The sequence below is a fragment of the Bufo gargarizans genome, chromosome 10, assembly GCF_014858855.1.
Source record: "Bufo gargarizans isolate SCDJY-AF-19 chromosome 10, ASM1485885v1, whole genome shotgun sequence".
Taxonomy (NCBI): domain Eukaryota; kingdom Metazoa; phylum Chordata; class Amphibia; order Anura; family Bufonidae; genus Bufo; species Bufo gargarizans.
Genome location: NC_058089.1, coordinates 46828151 through 46840802, shown reverse-complemented (window position 1 = coordinate 46840802; position 12652 = coordinate 46828151). Strand labels below are relative to the sequence as shown.

The following is a 12652-nucleotide window of genomic DNA, read 5'->3' as shown; positions in this document are numbered from 1 at the left end:
CAAATTACCTTGCTACCAGCAAGTAGGGCGGCTACTTGCTGGTAGCAGCCGCATCCTCCGATTCTAAAGACGCTCCCTCCGCATGTTGATTGACAGGGCCAGGGAACGGGATCGTCCTCTGTTGGTCGCTTGAATTCAAAATATCGTGCCTGCGCCGTACCAGTCTTCAATCGGCGCAGGCGCACTGAGAGGCGGCCACTCCATCCTCAATGCGCCTGTGCCAGGTGTAGATGTGACATCATCGGCGCAGGCGACCTCGAAAAAACACTTTCAGCTGATCAGGGATTCTGTCGGTTATACCAAATAGGGTAAGCCAAAAAGGGTGAACATGCATTTTACTGCCCGAGCTTAGAGAGCTAGATTTCACCAACTCAGCCAATACCGGGGCATGATCAGAGGGTCCCTGGTGAATGTCCACCAAATCTGTGTATATCATGGAGTTGCCAAATAAATAGTCTAGTCTCGATAAAGCACCCCTGGAGGGTGCGAAACAAGAATATTCCCTAGCCCTCCACATATCTATCCATACCATCTCCTGAGATATCCTAGCAAGGGTCATGCAGTCCCCTCCCAGCCCACCTCTGTCAGCCCTGCCGCTAAATCTGTCCATGTCCTCACTCATCACCTGGTTGAAGTCTCCCATACACAAGAAGCGAGTAGCAGGATAATGACTCATAAATCCCACAACTGCCTGCAGCAGGGAAAGAGATGCAGGGGGCGAGTTATACAAATTGACAATCACGTAGGGGGGAGACAGTCAATATGAGCAAATACAAAAATGTACTGGCCCCTTGGGTCCACCACCAAGTGATGAATCTCGCACCGAAGGCTTCTATGAAACAGTAGTGCAACTTCTCTGGAGTGCAAACTGCCGCAGATGCTAAATAGATGCTGGGCACAGGTGTTTTTTTTTTTTTTTAAGCCTGTTTCCCATGTCAGGGGTGAGATGGGTCTCCTGAAGTCCCAATATATGAGGATTAAAGGACCGAATCTGGGAGAACACTGCAATCCTCTTTTTAGGGTCACCCAGGCCTCTGACAGGACATGACTCAAGGGGGCCATAATAGCACTATTGTTGAATCGAGGACACATACCCCCTCATACATTACGATTGCCATAAGTTCAGGCATGTGACCCTGCCCAGTACAACAGCCTCTCTGCGAATAAGTTGGATAAATTTAGCCATACTCGATATGAGGAAACCCCTAAATTTCAATTTATCGTCTATCGTGCATGGGGTGCTGTCATGGGTGAGGGTAAACCATATTGCTTACAGGAATCATTTTTTCCTCAATACACATGACTGCACCCCCCTTAAATTCCCTCCCCCCCCCCCCAAAAAAGGGTATGTATAGATATTTTTTTTCTTTGTGTATATTATTTATATACCTATATGATGTAAAAAGCATGTATGTGCCTCTATACGGCGTACAATTCATTTCTTCCACTGGGGCTTAGTGGGGGTGTGAACCTTTTATCTCCTCAGGTTTCCTGTCCAGGTGGGAGGTCCTGAGTCACATGGGGTGCCGTCCTAGGTATTGAGAAAAACTAATACCGGTAAGCAATAGTCTTCTTCTTCACTTACTCATGTAAGATAACCCCTTTAAGCCCCAGCGACTAACACTCTGTTGCTATTGTTTAGGGGCCATGCATGTTCCAAGCTTGTTTTTCATTCGGTATCTGACGAATGTTTTAGGGTTACTTTCTTTGGACACCTATATTATGTGGTGTATTTTGGCTGATTACCCCCTTACCTAAAAGGTCTTTATACTTTTTGAAGGCTACAGTTGACCCCTCTTTATTTTAATTTTTCTTAAAGAGGACCTTTCACTACAATTAAACTAAGTATCCAGACATGGAGAGCGGAGCCCGAGGATCTCACTGCACCCATTACCCCAGAGCGTTGCTCTGTTCTCCTGGCATCTTCAGATTTTTGGATCAACTGGGAGGAGCTTGCTGGCATCTCCTTCTCCCAGGCTGGAGTGATGGCCAATCGCAGCGCTCAGCTCATAGCCTGGAGGTTTTTTCTAGCCATGAGCTGAGCGCTGCGATTGGCCAGCACTCCAGCCTGGGAGGAGACACCGGCAGGCTCCTCCCAGTTGAGCCAAAAATCTGAAGCTACTGGGAGAACGGAGCAGCACCCAGGGATAATGGTAAGTGCAGGGAGATCCCTGGGTGCTGCTCTCCATGTCTGTATGCTTAGTTTAGATTTTTTTTATTGTAAAAAGGTTCTCTTTAAACACCCTGTCATTTATTGCCCTTTTACACTATGTAAGCCATGTAGGGTTTAATTTTATTTGCCTGTACTTTCTAACTCCAGGAATTCATTTAATATACTTCTACAAAGTAGATTTAAAGCACTCCCATTTAGCATTAGTGTCCTTATGCGAGTTACACCGAGTCTGTCCTGGAGTGCAGCACTCAACCCTGGGAAATTCACTTTTTAAAATGTGTTTTTGCCCTACTAAGCTGAGTTTACAGTTTATTTGGATTATGTCGTGGTCTATTACCAAGGTTCTCATGGACAATGACATGTCGCTAAAGCGCTGCATTGTTAGAAGTTTGCCTCTCATAGGATCTTCTACAAACTGGCCCATAGAGTTATCCAGCAAAAAGATGAGAAATATATTCAGTTTGCAGCAGAGGCAGAACCATGTTCTGTTTTGGGGGCGCATTCACAGCTCTGGTGCCATAGAATATGTTGCAATAATTCAATGAACACAGAAATGTTAACTATGCCCATGTGCACAGACCCATTAACTATGTCACAGGATTCAGTCCTGATGCTAAATGCATCGCACCCCGATTGAAGACTTGCTTGTGTGAAAGAGGGCTTAAAACCTGCCCACTAACCATGTTAGCAAAAAGTTTAATTCAAACAAAATCACAATTCTGATCTGGTTTATTAGCTTATACAAGTCAATTTTGTATGAGGGTGTATAGAAACAGAACATGCATGCAGCTAGCAGCATTTGTAAGCCTTTGGCATCAGTGTCAGATTGTGTAACATGACCAATTTATGTTTACTAGGAGGTACTCTTGTGCTTGTAAGCACTGCTCTTATAAAGAGTGATGTATGAAACTGGTCACAGGCCCTTCCTGTGGCATCAGTTTAGTTACACTGGGACAGCATGCACACACGGGGGCCACAACCAGTGATTGACTGTAGGCAACATTAAACTGCATGTTTAAACTGAGGAGCCAGGAAACAAGTTCTTTACAGGTCTGATGGGAGGGGTGTTGCCAAAACCACTTTCTTGCACGAGTCATATCAGATCACTGGCTTACTAAAACAATAGCTGCATACATTTGCTGCTCCCAGCACATGCGCAGGCTAGTAAGAGGAGCAGAACCCTTTAAGATTGCAGTCTCCAGTTGCTTGACAGTCAAATGCAAGGCTGATGTCAATGCAGAAGCATCACTAACCACTGGATCAGGAAAACTGTAAAAAATAAAAAGCACATTACTCCAAGACATCTTTAGACAAATGAAACGCAATCTATGCAGAAGCTCAGGAAACACCACTCAATCATAGACATCAGACTGGGGCGGTATAACAGATCATCACAGCCGATTAGAACATTACAGGTTACAGATTTGTTGATCTGCTAGAATGGAAACTTACCCAGGTGTTGACATGACAGCCTGTAAAAAGAAATTAAACACATTAGACAGTTCAAGATTAAGCAAGCTCAAAATCCCATCAGGGGGTCTCTTCAGGATAGCGACGATCCTTGTCACAGCCAACACAAGTGCCAGCTCAGGGTATAGTGGATGATTCATCACTGGAGACCCCCTTGGAATGCTTTCCCATCTACAAAACTGACAGATGTTTCCAAGTGTCAAATACTTGAAATGGTGCCCCAGTCAGCACATTCCACAAACCTTATTGGCCCAACGACTTATTCATAGCCAATTGAGCTAAACTATAGCCTTCAGTAAGCCATTTGTAGGCAACAGAAGGCACCTTGAACGGGAACTGGTCATCACCATTGTTCACTGGGCTACAGTCAAGTACCATTACAGTACACAAGGGAGAGGAGGGCAAGACATAAGCCATGATTGTCAGGTTTCTTTCACATGTCCTACATGGAAAAACCTTAGTCAGGGCAGGAGGGTGCCACAATTCAGACTTCTGCCTTGCAGAGCTGTTAGAGTGCAGGTAACATAGTAGGGATGACCAGTCACTAACTCACGGAATAAAGAGCTTAAAAGGACCACTAAGACAATCCAATGGAAGACTTGTTCTGCAATATTACAGCTGCAGACCATTAAAGTCTGGCTGCAGCATTGCCTTCTCCCCACTTCTGATGCTACAGATTACACCACAATGTATGCTACATGGTGTGTACAGTCTATCAATCCATTTACAAATCACTGGATTACACAATTTTCTACCAATTAGACTAGAAAAGTTGAGCAATAATGCCAGTGAAATCTACAATGTGGCAGAGTGCCACAAAAGCTGGGTAACAGTATGTCAACCTGCAAGAGGGACTGCCAAGTGAAGTGTACCAGAATAAATCTTTTACTAAGACTTGTAATTAGATGAGCGAATTTCATATTTTGAAATTCGCTCACTTTGGTGGTAAAATACTGCAGGATCTGGTCAAACTGCATTCTGTAGCAGTTTGCAGACACCCAAGCAGAAAGTAACACTTCACGCTATGCTTGGTTTTCTTCATGGTTTAGTGATCTTTAAACCAGACATCCTCAAACTGCAGCTCTCCCGCTTTTGTAAAACCAACTCCCAACATGCATGAACAGCCTACAGCAGGGCATTGTGGGAGTTGGTTTCACAACAGCTGGAGGGCTGCAGTTTGAGGGTGCCTGCTTTAAACATTTGGAACCTGACACATGGCAACTGGGAACACAAAAATGCAAGTTGGATAAACTAGCGTTTATTCAGAATTAGAGATGCCGTTACCAGATTAAGCCGGCTTACCAGAACAAGGCAGTCCTGTCCACTGCAACAGTCACCATCTCAAGCCTGAAAGAAAACCAATATTCAGTCATTACAAGCTACATCACAAGTTAACATTTGAGCTTTTTTTTCACCTCCAAGCCATCAGAAACAAATTCTCATCAGTACTATTCAGACGAACGAGATTCCATTAGATTAAGATTCATCATGCCAGTTGGAGGGAGGCCTGCTAGCAACATAACCCACTCATTACTGTATAGCTATAGCGTTCAGGCACTGATACAATTGGACGATTTCATGTGGTTCATTAGGGCTCATGCACACAACCACATGCCATCATGTGGTCCATAAACTGCAGATCTGCAAGACAGATGCTGCCCGTGTGCATTCTGCAATGTGTAGTGGAACAGGCCACCCATAATAGAAGTGCCAATTTTCTGCAAAACCGAGCAATGGATGCAGACAGTACACAGTCCATTTTTTTTTGCAGCTTATTTAAGTGAATGGGTCCACATCCAAGCTGTATGAACTAAACAATGTTTGTGTGCATGAGCCCTTAAGGTAACTGTTACCCAAAACAGATGCAAGTGTAAAGGGATTATGCAGTGCTTAATACTGATAACCCATCTTCAGGTCAGTCTGCAACTCCTGGCACCTCTACCAATCTGTTTGAAGAGGTCCTGGCACTCATGCCAATTCTGGTTCAAAATTCTGTGCATTGTCTTTGTAAAGGCAGCACAGTAATTACATCTGCTCCACCGCACTTGATACTAGGATGAGCTGTTGCAAGTATCCTGCACTGCTGCAAAGAGTAATTTGTGCTTACAAACACTAAAATTCAAGGCTAGATCAACACTAAGGGGTTATCCAAGTTCTAAAACAGACCAACACCCCCCGGTATATACTTGCCCCGCTCCTCATACAGGGAAGAAAAAAAAAAAAAAAGTCTGGTGTCAGAGGCAGGGCACAAGCCTCCATAGTGTCAACTGCGATGCTAGGGAGGCTTGTTTCTGCTTTGCAATGCACATTTTTACCAAGAATGGATTATCTTGGTCCAAGTCACTGCATCAGATCTAGACAGTAGTTATGACTAGTCAATAAACATCCTGCTTCCACATTATGTGCTCATGTCCACAATGGCAGTTGGTCATACCTGAAATCCAGGTTCAGTCGAATGCTTGTGGTGCTTTAATAGTCACTTCATTCTTGAGTACAATTTTACCCTGCAGGAGAGGCTACAATTAGACTTTTGCTTTAAAAAACAAAACAAAAATAAAAACAGAAGAACACATGCTGCTCAGAAGTTCATAATTTTTCACTGTGCTATCAAAGTGAGCTAGTTAAACTCATCATTGCAGGCTTGTGCTTGGTACAAAGCCATTACCCACCTAGTATGTGGCAGTGTCCGCCATGTTCACCAGCAGTCCTGCAAGGACAGAAAAGTTTAGGATTCTACATACTCCTAAAACCATTGAGAAGCTATCCTGACAAACTCAGTATATACCAATCAGTCACTGAATATCAGACTGGGGCGGTAAAGGTCATCACAAGTATCACACCTAGAATCAGTCAACAACATGACACACCGAATTACCTGAGCCAGATGTCCACACCAACCTGTAAAATAAGACAAAGTTAGTAGTGACGAGTTCCTGCCAGCCAAAGCAAAGGCTACTAAACTGCCTTCTAGAATTTAGAGTGGCAGCACAAAGACAACCCTTGTCAGACTGTTCCGGCTAGAACATGCATCCTTCCTCTCCTACAGATGGTACCAGTGGGTTCACCTTTTCAGGCTCTGGCACCATACAGAAGGTCGGACATGTGAAGATATCATCATTTTGGGCAAAATGCAAAGAGACTTACCCAGGGGCAAGGCAATCCACAGAATCTTTCCAATGGCAAAATCTGTAACAAGAACAGAATTAATGCATTTCTAGGCATCACAGTCTTTGTTTTTAAAATGCTACAGAACTGTATACAACTGAATAAGTCCTTCAGACCACACAGATATGCAGCCGGGCACCATTTATCCTTACCATGCTTCTGGACGGCATCCAAAGCCAAATTCACCCTGCAGAAAACAAATCCAGCATTAGACCAACTGAAAAAAATAAAATATATAGATTTACAGCATCTAAGCTCCATCAGAACTCCACCATGCTATTAAGTGTTCTTCACAGCAGTTCAGACGAACGAGACTTCATGAAGTCATCATATGGAGCATACATTATAAAACTGCAGACAGTTTTTTGCTACAACCTAAAGCTATGTAGCAACTACACAATGCACAGCCTAGGCATACTAAGAACACAAGTCACCATGTACACATACGATTGCAATTGCCTCCTAGAGATGACTGTGATACAAGCTGCACTCACTACTGAAGAGGTGAGGGTTTTAAAGAGGACCTTTCATTACAATAAAAAATAAAATATATATCTAAACTAAGCATACAGACATGGAGCGGCATCCAGGGTCCCCCCTGCACTTATCCCTGGGCGCTGCTCTGCTCTCCCGGTATCTTCAGCTCAACTGGGAGGAGCCTGCTCTTGTTCTCCTGAGCGTCTCCTTCTGCCAGGCTGAAGTGCAGGCCAATCGCAGCACTCAGGCAGAGTTTTTTTTTTCCTCCCAGGCTAAGCTATGAGCCGAGTGCTGCGACTAGCCTGCACTTCAGCCTGGGAGAAGAAGACACCCAGGAGAACAAGAGCAGGCTCCTCCCGGTTGAGCCAAAAAGCTGAAGATACCGGAGCGGTGCACAGGGATAGTAAGTGCAGGGAAATCCCTGGGCGCCGCTCCTTATGTCTGTATGCCTAGTTTTTTTTTTTTTTTTTTTTTTTTAATTGTAAAAAAGTCTTTTAAGGCAAGCAGCTGACGAAGATAAAATATAGGATGGAATCATTTACGGTCAGTGACAATTTTAGGAGTATTTACCTTTTGGTATGAAACATGGTTTAAAAGGCTGAGGCTCTAAAGGAAGCCTGGGGGGAGAAAAACCTGTTACTATAACTCCAGAGAACAAGGTACACCTCAAGAAACCACAGCTCATCTCAGAATTAAAGTGGCATCATTTACAAGTCAGCCATATGCTTGTCAAGATAATTCATCAGTGAAGAGGCACAATACACCCAAGTTACATTGCTGGCAACTCACCTGCAACAGTAGTCATCCAACATCCTCAGGTGGTATGTAGGGAGGCACTACAAAAATACAAAATTATAGCCACTAGTACACAAGCAATGGGTTATTTCACACTGCCTACTCAGACATTCAGAGTACCAGAGCACTTCATTGCTCCAATCAGGAGGTCTTATCATTAAGATCAAATGTGGCCAGGCCTATATCAGGGACAAGCTAGAGTATTAAAGGGTTTCTACCACTTGCATATCACATATTTGGTGATCAGACACTAGCGATCCGCTAGTGTCTGATGTAGCTTACAAGCTAATTATTACCTTAATCCGTTCGGCCCATACCTCAAAAAAAGCACTTATACCTTTATGCAAATGAGCCTCTAGGTGCTATGCAGGCGTTTTTCCAGCACCTAGAGGCTCCGTCTACCTTGCAGTTTGCCGCCCATCGCCTCGCTCCAGCACGCCCATCTCTTACCGTATTCGATCCTCCCCCTGCTTCAGCCTTCAGAAATCCCGCGCCGTTCGGAGGCAATCGGCGCAGGCGCAGTGGAAATGTCTGAGCACGGAGCGGTCAGACATTGACTGCGCCTGCGCCGAATGCCGCGACGAACGGCGCAGGCGCGAGATTTCGGGAGGCAGAAGCAGGGGGAGGATCGAATAGAGTTGAAGATGGGCGTGCTGGAGCGAGGCGCTGGGCGGCAAACTGCAAGGTAGACGGAGCCTCTAGGTGCTGGAAAAACGCCTGCATAGCACCTAGAGGCTCATTTGCATAAAGATATAAGTGCTTTTTTTGAGGTATGGGCCGAACGGATTAAGGTAATAATTAGCTTGTAAGCTACATCAGACCACTAGCGGATCGCTAGTGTCTGATCACCAAATATGTGATATGCAAGTGGTAGAAACCCTTTAAGAACCCATGCTTGGTAGTCCTGTACTGATCCAAGACTATTGCAGAGAGTTCTCACTTCACACAAGATTAAGTATGACAGCCACTCAGCCAGTGAGGTTATCTCCACTGTGAGCTCAGAAAGAGAGAGTTCAAGTGTATATCATCTTTGTGGCTCGTGTACAGAACAGACCCGGCAGTAATACAGCATCTGAGTATGCAATTAGTGAAGAACCCCTTTACAGAGCAAGGGCCCATTCATATGACTGTATGGTTGCTGTGTGAACTCCATGCTGCAGTGTGGACCCCTTAACTCAAATGGGTCTGATCCACAGGTTATGGCAAGATATCCATCTCCTGCAGCAGAGAGGCATGGACAGGATTCCAATTCATGCCTTTGCACTGCAGAAGATAGGACATGTCTTATCCAGTTCCATATCTTCTGGATTGGACCAATTCAAGTGAATGGGTCTGCACCCATGATGGAGTTCACATGGCTGGTAATCAGGTTTTGCGGACCACTGTTTGCAGTCCACAAAGTTATGGTAACCATGCAGTCGTGTTAAGCCCTAAGAGTGGCTCTCCACTGTAGGAAGGGTGCACGGCTTACATAGCAATACAGCTTGTAATCTGTGCCTCCAGCTGCTGGAAGCCTCAAACTGGGCCAGTATGCCAACCAAGCAGTGTGGCTCAATCACTGATTTGTCACAATTCTCTGGGCCATGTACTGTGCAGGGAACCAGGACAATACCAGTCACTTTAATAGAGCCATGCTGCAACTGGCCGGACAGATGATCCATTCAAGAGAATCCCACATCAGTAGCTGCCTCAGGAAATCCTACTCTTAGGCCTGTTCGGTGGTCTTTGGCACTGCTCAAGTGGAATTCATGGCCAAAACACTATCCAGCATCCCATTTGTTTCAATGGGAGGTAGCACATGCTCTTACTGCAGGTGTAAGAGCACAGCTACTTCCAGTAGATGGCACTCTTTTACGGAGAGTCCTCACTGCATATTCCACATGGGGGGGGGGGGGGGGGGGGGGACCTTTCACCTGGAAAAAAAACCATTGTGAACCAAGCATCCTGACATACAGCAGCATCCAGGGATCTCACTGCACTAATCCCTGGGCACCGCTCCATTCTCCCCTCAGTAGGTTGTAGTAGGCAGTCTGCCCTTGTTCTGCTGGGCGTCTCCTCCGCTGTAGCGCTGTCCAATCCCAGTGCAGAGCTCACAGCCTTGGGAGGTTTTTTTCTCCCAGGTTGAGCTCTGCGATTGGCCAGCGCTACAGCCGAGGAGGAGACGCCCAGCAGAACAAGGGCAGACTGCCTATTACAACCTACTGAGCGAAGATACTGGAGGACATAACGGGAGAACGGAGCGGCAGCCAGGGATAATAAGTGCAGTGAGATCCCTGGACGCCACTGTATGTCAGGATACTTAGTTCACAATGTTATTCCAGGTGAAAGGTCCTCTTTAAATACTGAGCATTGGAGCAATGGGGAGGAGACAGTCTGGGCATCTCCTCCTTGCGCTGTCCAATCACACTACAGAGCGCCACAGCCAGGGAGGCTACGTGCCTGATGCTCTGCAATTATACAGCACACTGGAGCACAAAATTTGCAGGGGCCATAAAATAAAAAAACAGGCAGGGTGGTGGCATCAGCAGGTAGATATTTTTCACTACAAACCCATGAAATGTCCTCTTTAAGGGAGTTTGTCACCACCACATGGCCATATACAGTGCTTACATTGTCCTATAGCATGCCTATACATGAATGTAATGGTACCTTTTTCTTTAGACTTGCAGAAGCTGGAAAAAGTGTAATTCATATGCAATTGAGAACTCGCAAGTGCCCAGTGGTGGCATTCACATTCGAGTTGGAGCCAAGGCTGCTCTGCCTTTTTTTCATTGTTTTCCACCATCCTATTCTCTTGCATCATCCTTCGGTCCAGCCGAGACCCCATGCACTGCGATGCCCATTGTGGGAACATCACCAACTACTGCACATGCACCAGCAAACACCACATTGCCACTGGTTTTGCACCGTTTGCCATCATGTGTGCAGTAGTTAAAGCAATGCTGTGCCAACAATGGGCATCACAGTGCACAGGATCTCGGCCGGACCGAAGGATGATGCAAGGGAATAAGAGGGCAGGCAAACAAGGCAGAGCAGCCTTGGCTCCAACACAGTAAACGCCGCCACTGGGCACTTGCGAGTGCTCATTTGCATAGGAATTAAACTCTTTAGACTTGCAGAAGCTGGAAAAACAAAGGTACCATTACATCCATGTATAGTTGTGCTGTAGGACAATGTAAGAGCACTGTATATGGCGGTGGAAGACTCCCTTTAAGGCAGAACCCTCACTGAATCTCCCATTGAAACAAGAAGCATCAAAAAAAAAAGTGAATAGCCAGAGATTCCAGGCTGAAGCAGATTTCCAAAAGGCATGTTTACTGTAATATAAAGGGTCACCTACAGGTTTCAGCACGTTTTCCATTCGGTTTTATGCAGAGCCCGCAGTCTGATGACCTATCCCGAGTATATCAGTAGCTGTAGCCCAGAACAGCCCTTTAACCCTTTACTGGAAGAGCAGGCCATGTGTGAAGGAAACATACCCACTAACCCAAGTCACTTAGAGATAGATGAATGCACACTTACCGTCCTGTCCGAGATAGAGCGGCACCTAGGAGAGTCAATAAAGCTCATTAGCATCTTGGAGACATCTTTCCTAAGAAACAAGCCGAGAACTGCACGTGACTCAGAGACTTCAGCTTCCTCACAGGTCTCAGAACAGGTCTGTGAATAGTCTCATCCTAGACGAGGAGCACACGGCCAGACTGCCTGACACGTGCGCGTCCAACGTGATCCCCCCCATTATACTAGCCGGGCAGTGCGACCCCCCCCGTGGAGCACACCGACCACCAGCACATGGTGCGCGGCCTACACCGAGGATGCCGCCGGATTACAACTCACCATCTCAGGAAGTCAGACGTAGGAAACGGCCAATTGTAAGAGAGCGGGCCCTTTTATAGCACAGGCGAAGTATGACGGGAATGTGGGCATGCGCAGGCGCCTTCTCTTGCTTTTTTTTCTCTTCAATAAGCTTTATTACATTTCGTGTAGGCGCAACAAAACGTCTCTGCCATATCGGATGTGATTTGCCCGATGTTCATCACACTACAATCATTGAATTGTAGGCCTGGGTTTATGGGTTGATAGAATAAAACGCTTTTGAACAAAATGTTTACCCCTTAGTAAAAACAGTTTTGGGCCTTAGTGACCAACATGTTAATGTATACATAACTTATTGATTAAAGGGGTTTTCCAAGATTTGATGACTTATCCTCTGGATAGGTCATCTGTATGTGATCGGTGGGCTCTGACACATGGGACCCCCGCTGATCGGCTGGATGGGAGGGCACCACAGCCTTCGCCCTACTTTTCCTAGGTCAGTGATGTCGTGTTCATTAGGCTAGTTTCACACTAGCGGCGGGACGGATCCGACAGGCTGTTCACCATGTCGGATCCGTCCTGCGGCTATTTCGCCGTGCCCGCGGACCGCCGCTCCGTCCCCATTGACTATAATGGGGACGGGGGCGGAGCTCCGGCGCAGCACGGAGAAAGCCGCCGGACTAAAAAGCCTGACATGCAGTAATTTTAGTCCGGCGGGCTTCCTCCGTGCACCGCCCGTGCTGCGCCGGAGCTCCA

At 46.1% G+C, this 12652-nt stretch overlaps 1 long non-coding RNA gene and 7 other non-coding genes across 8 annotated transcripts; all 8 read right to left on the bottom strand.

Moving 5' to 3' along the window:
- Nucleotides 1-2884: 2884 nt before the first annotated feature.
- Nucleotides 2885-11967, bottom strand: LOC122921133. The gene is made up of 12 exons (XR_006386977.1): nucleotides 11918-11967; nucleotides 11603-11627; nucleotides 8075-8121; nucleotides 7856-7902; nucleotides 6961-6995; nucleotides 6788-6829; nucleotides 6519-6541; nucleotides 6313-6350; nucleotides 6078-6147; nucleotides 4946-4990; nucleotides 3626-3645; nucleotides 2885-3442 (listed from the first exon to the last, which is right to left on the bottom strand). It is a non-coding gene; the product is annotated as an uncharacterized LOC122921133 (long non-coding RNA).
- On the bottom strand, nucleotides 3506-3575 carry LOC122921180. The gene has a single exon (XR_006386997.1). It is a non-coding gene; the product is annotated as a small nucleolar RNA SNORD31 (small nucleolar RNA).
- On the bottom strand, nucleotides 5064-5137 carry LOC122921174. The gene has a single exon (XR_006386991.1). It is a non-coding gene; the product is annotated as a small nucleolar RNA SNORD30 (small nucleolar RNA).
- On the bottom strand, nucleotides 6217-6282 carry LOC122921163. Its single transcript, XR_006386980.1, has one exon. It is a non-coding gene; the product is annotated as a small nucleolar RNA SNORD29 (small nucleolar RNA).
- LOC122921177 lies at nucleotides 6412-6479 on the bottom strand. The gene has a single exon (XR_006386994.1). It is a non-coding gene; the product is annotated as a small nucleolar RNA SNORD31 (small nucleolar RNA).
- On the bottom strand, nucleotides 6640-6767 carry LOC122921184. Its single transcript, XR_006387001.1, has one exon. It is a non-coding gene; the product is annotated as a small nucleolar RNA SNORD22 (small nucleolar RNA).
- Nucleotides 7064-7144, bottom strand: LOC122921166. Its single transcript, XR_006386983.1, has one exon. It is a non-coding gene; the product is annotated as a small nucleolar RNA SNORD28 (small nucleolar RNA).
- Nucleotides 9044-9116, bottom strand: LOC122921169. Its single transcript, XR_006386986.1, has one exon. It is a non-coding gene; the product is annotated as a small nucleolar RNA SNORD26 (small nucleolar RNA).
- Nucleotides 11968-12652: the final 685 nt, after the last annotated feature.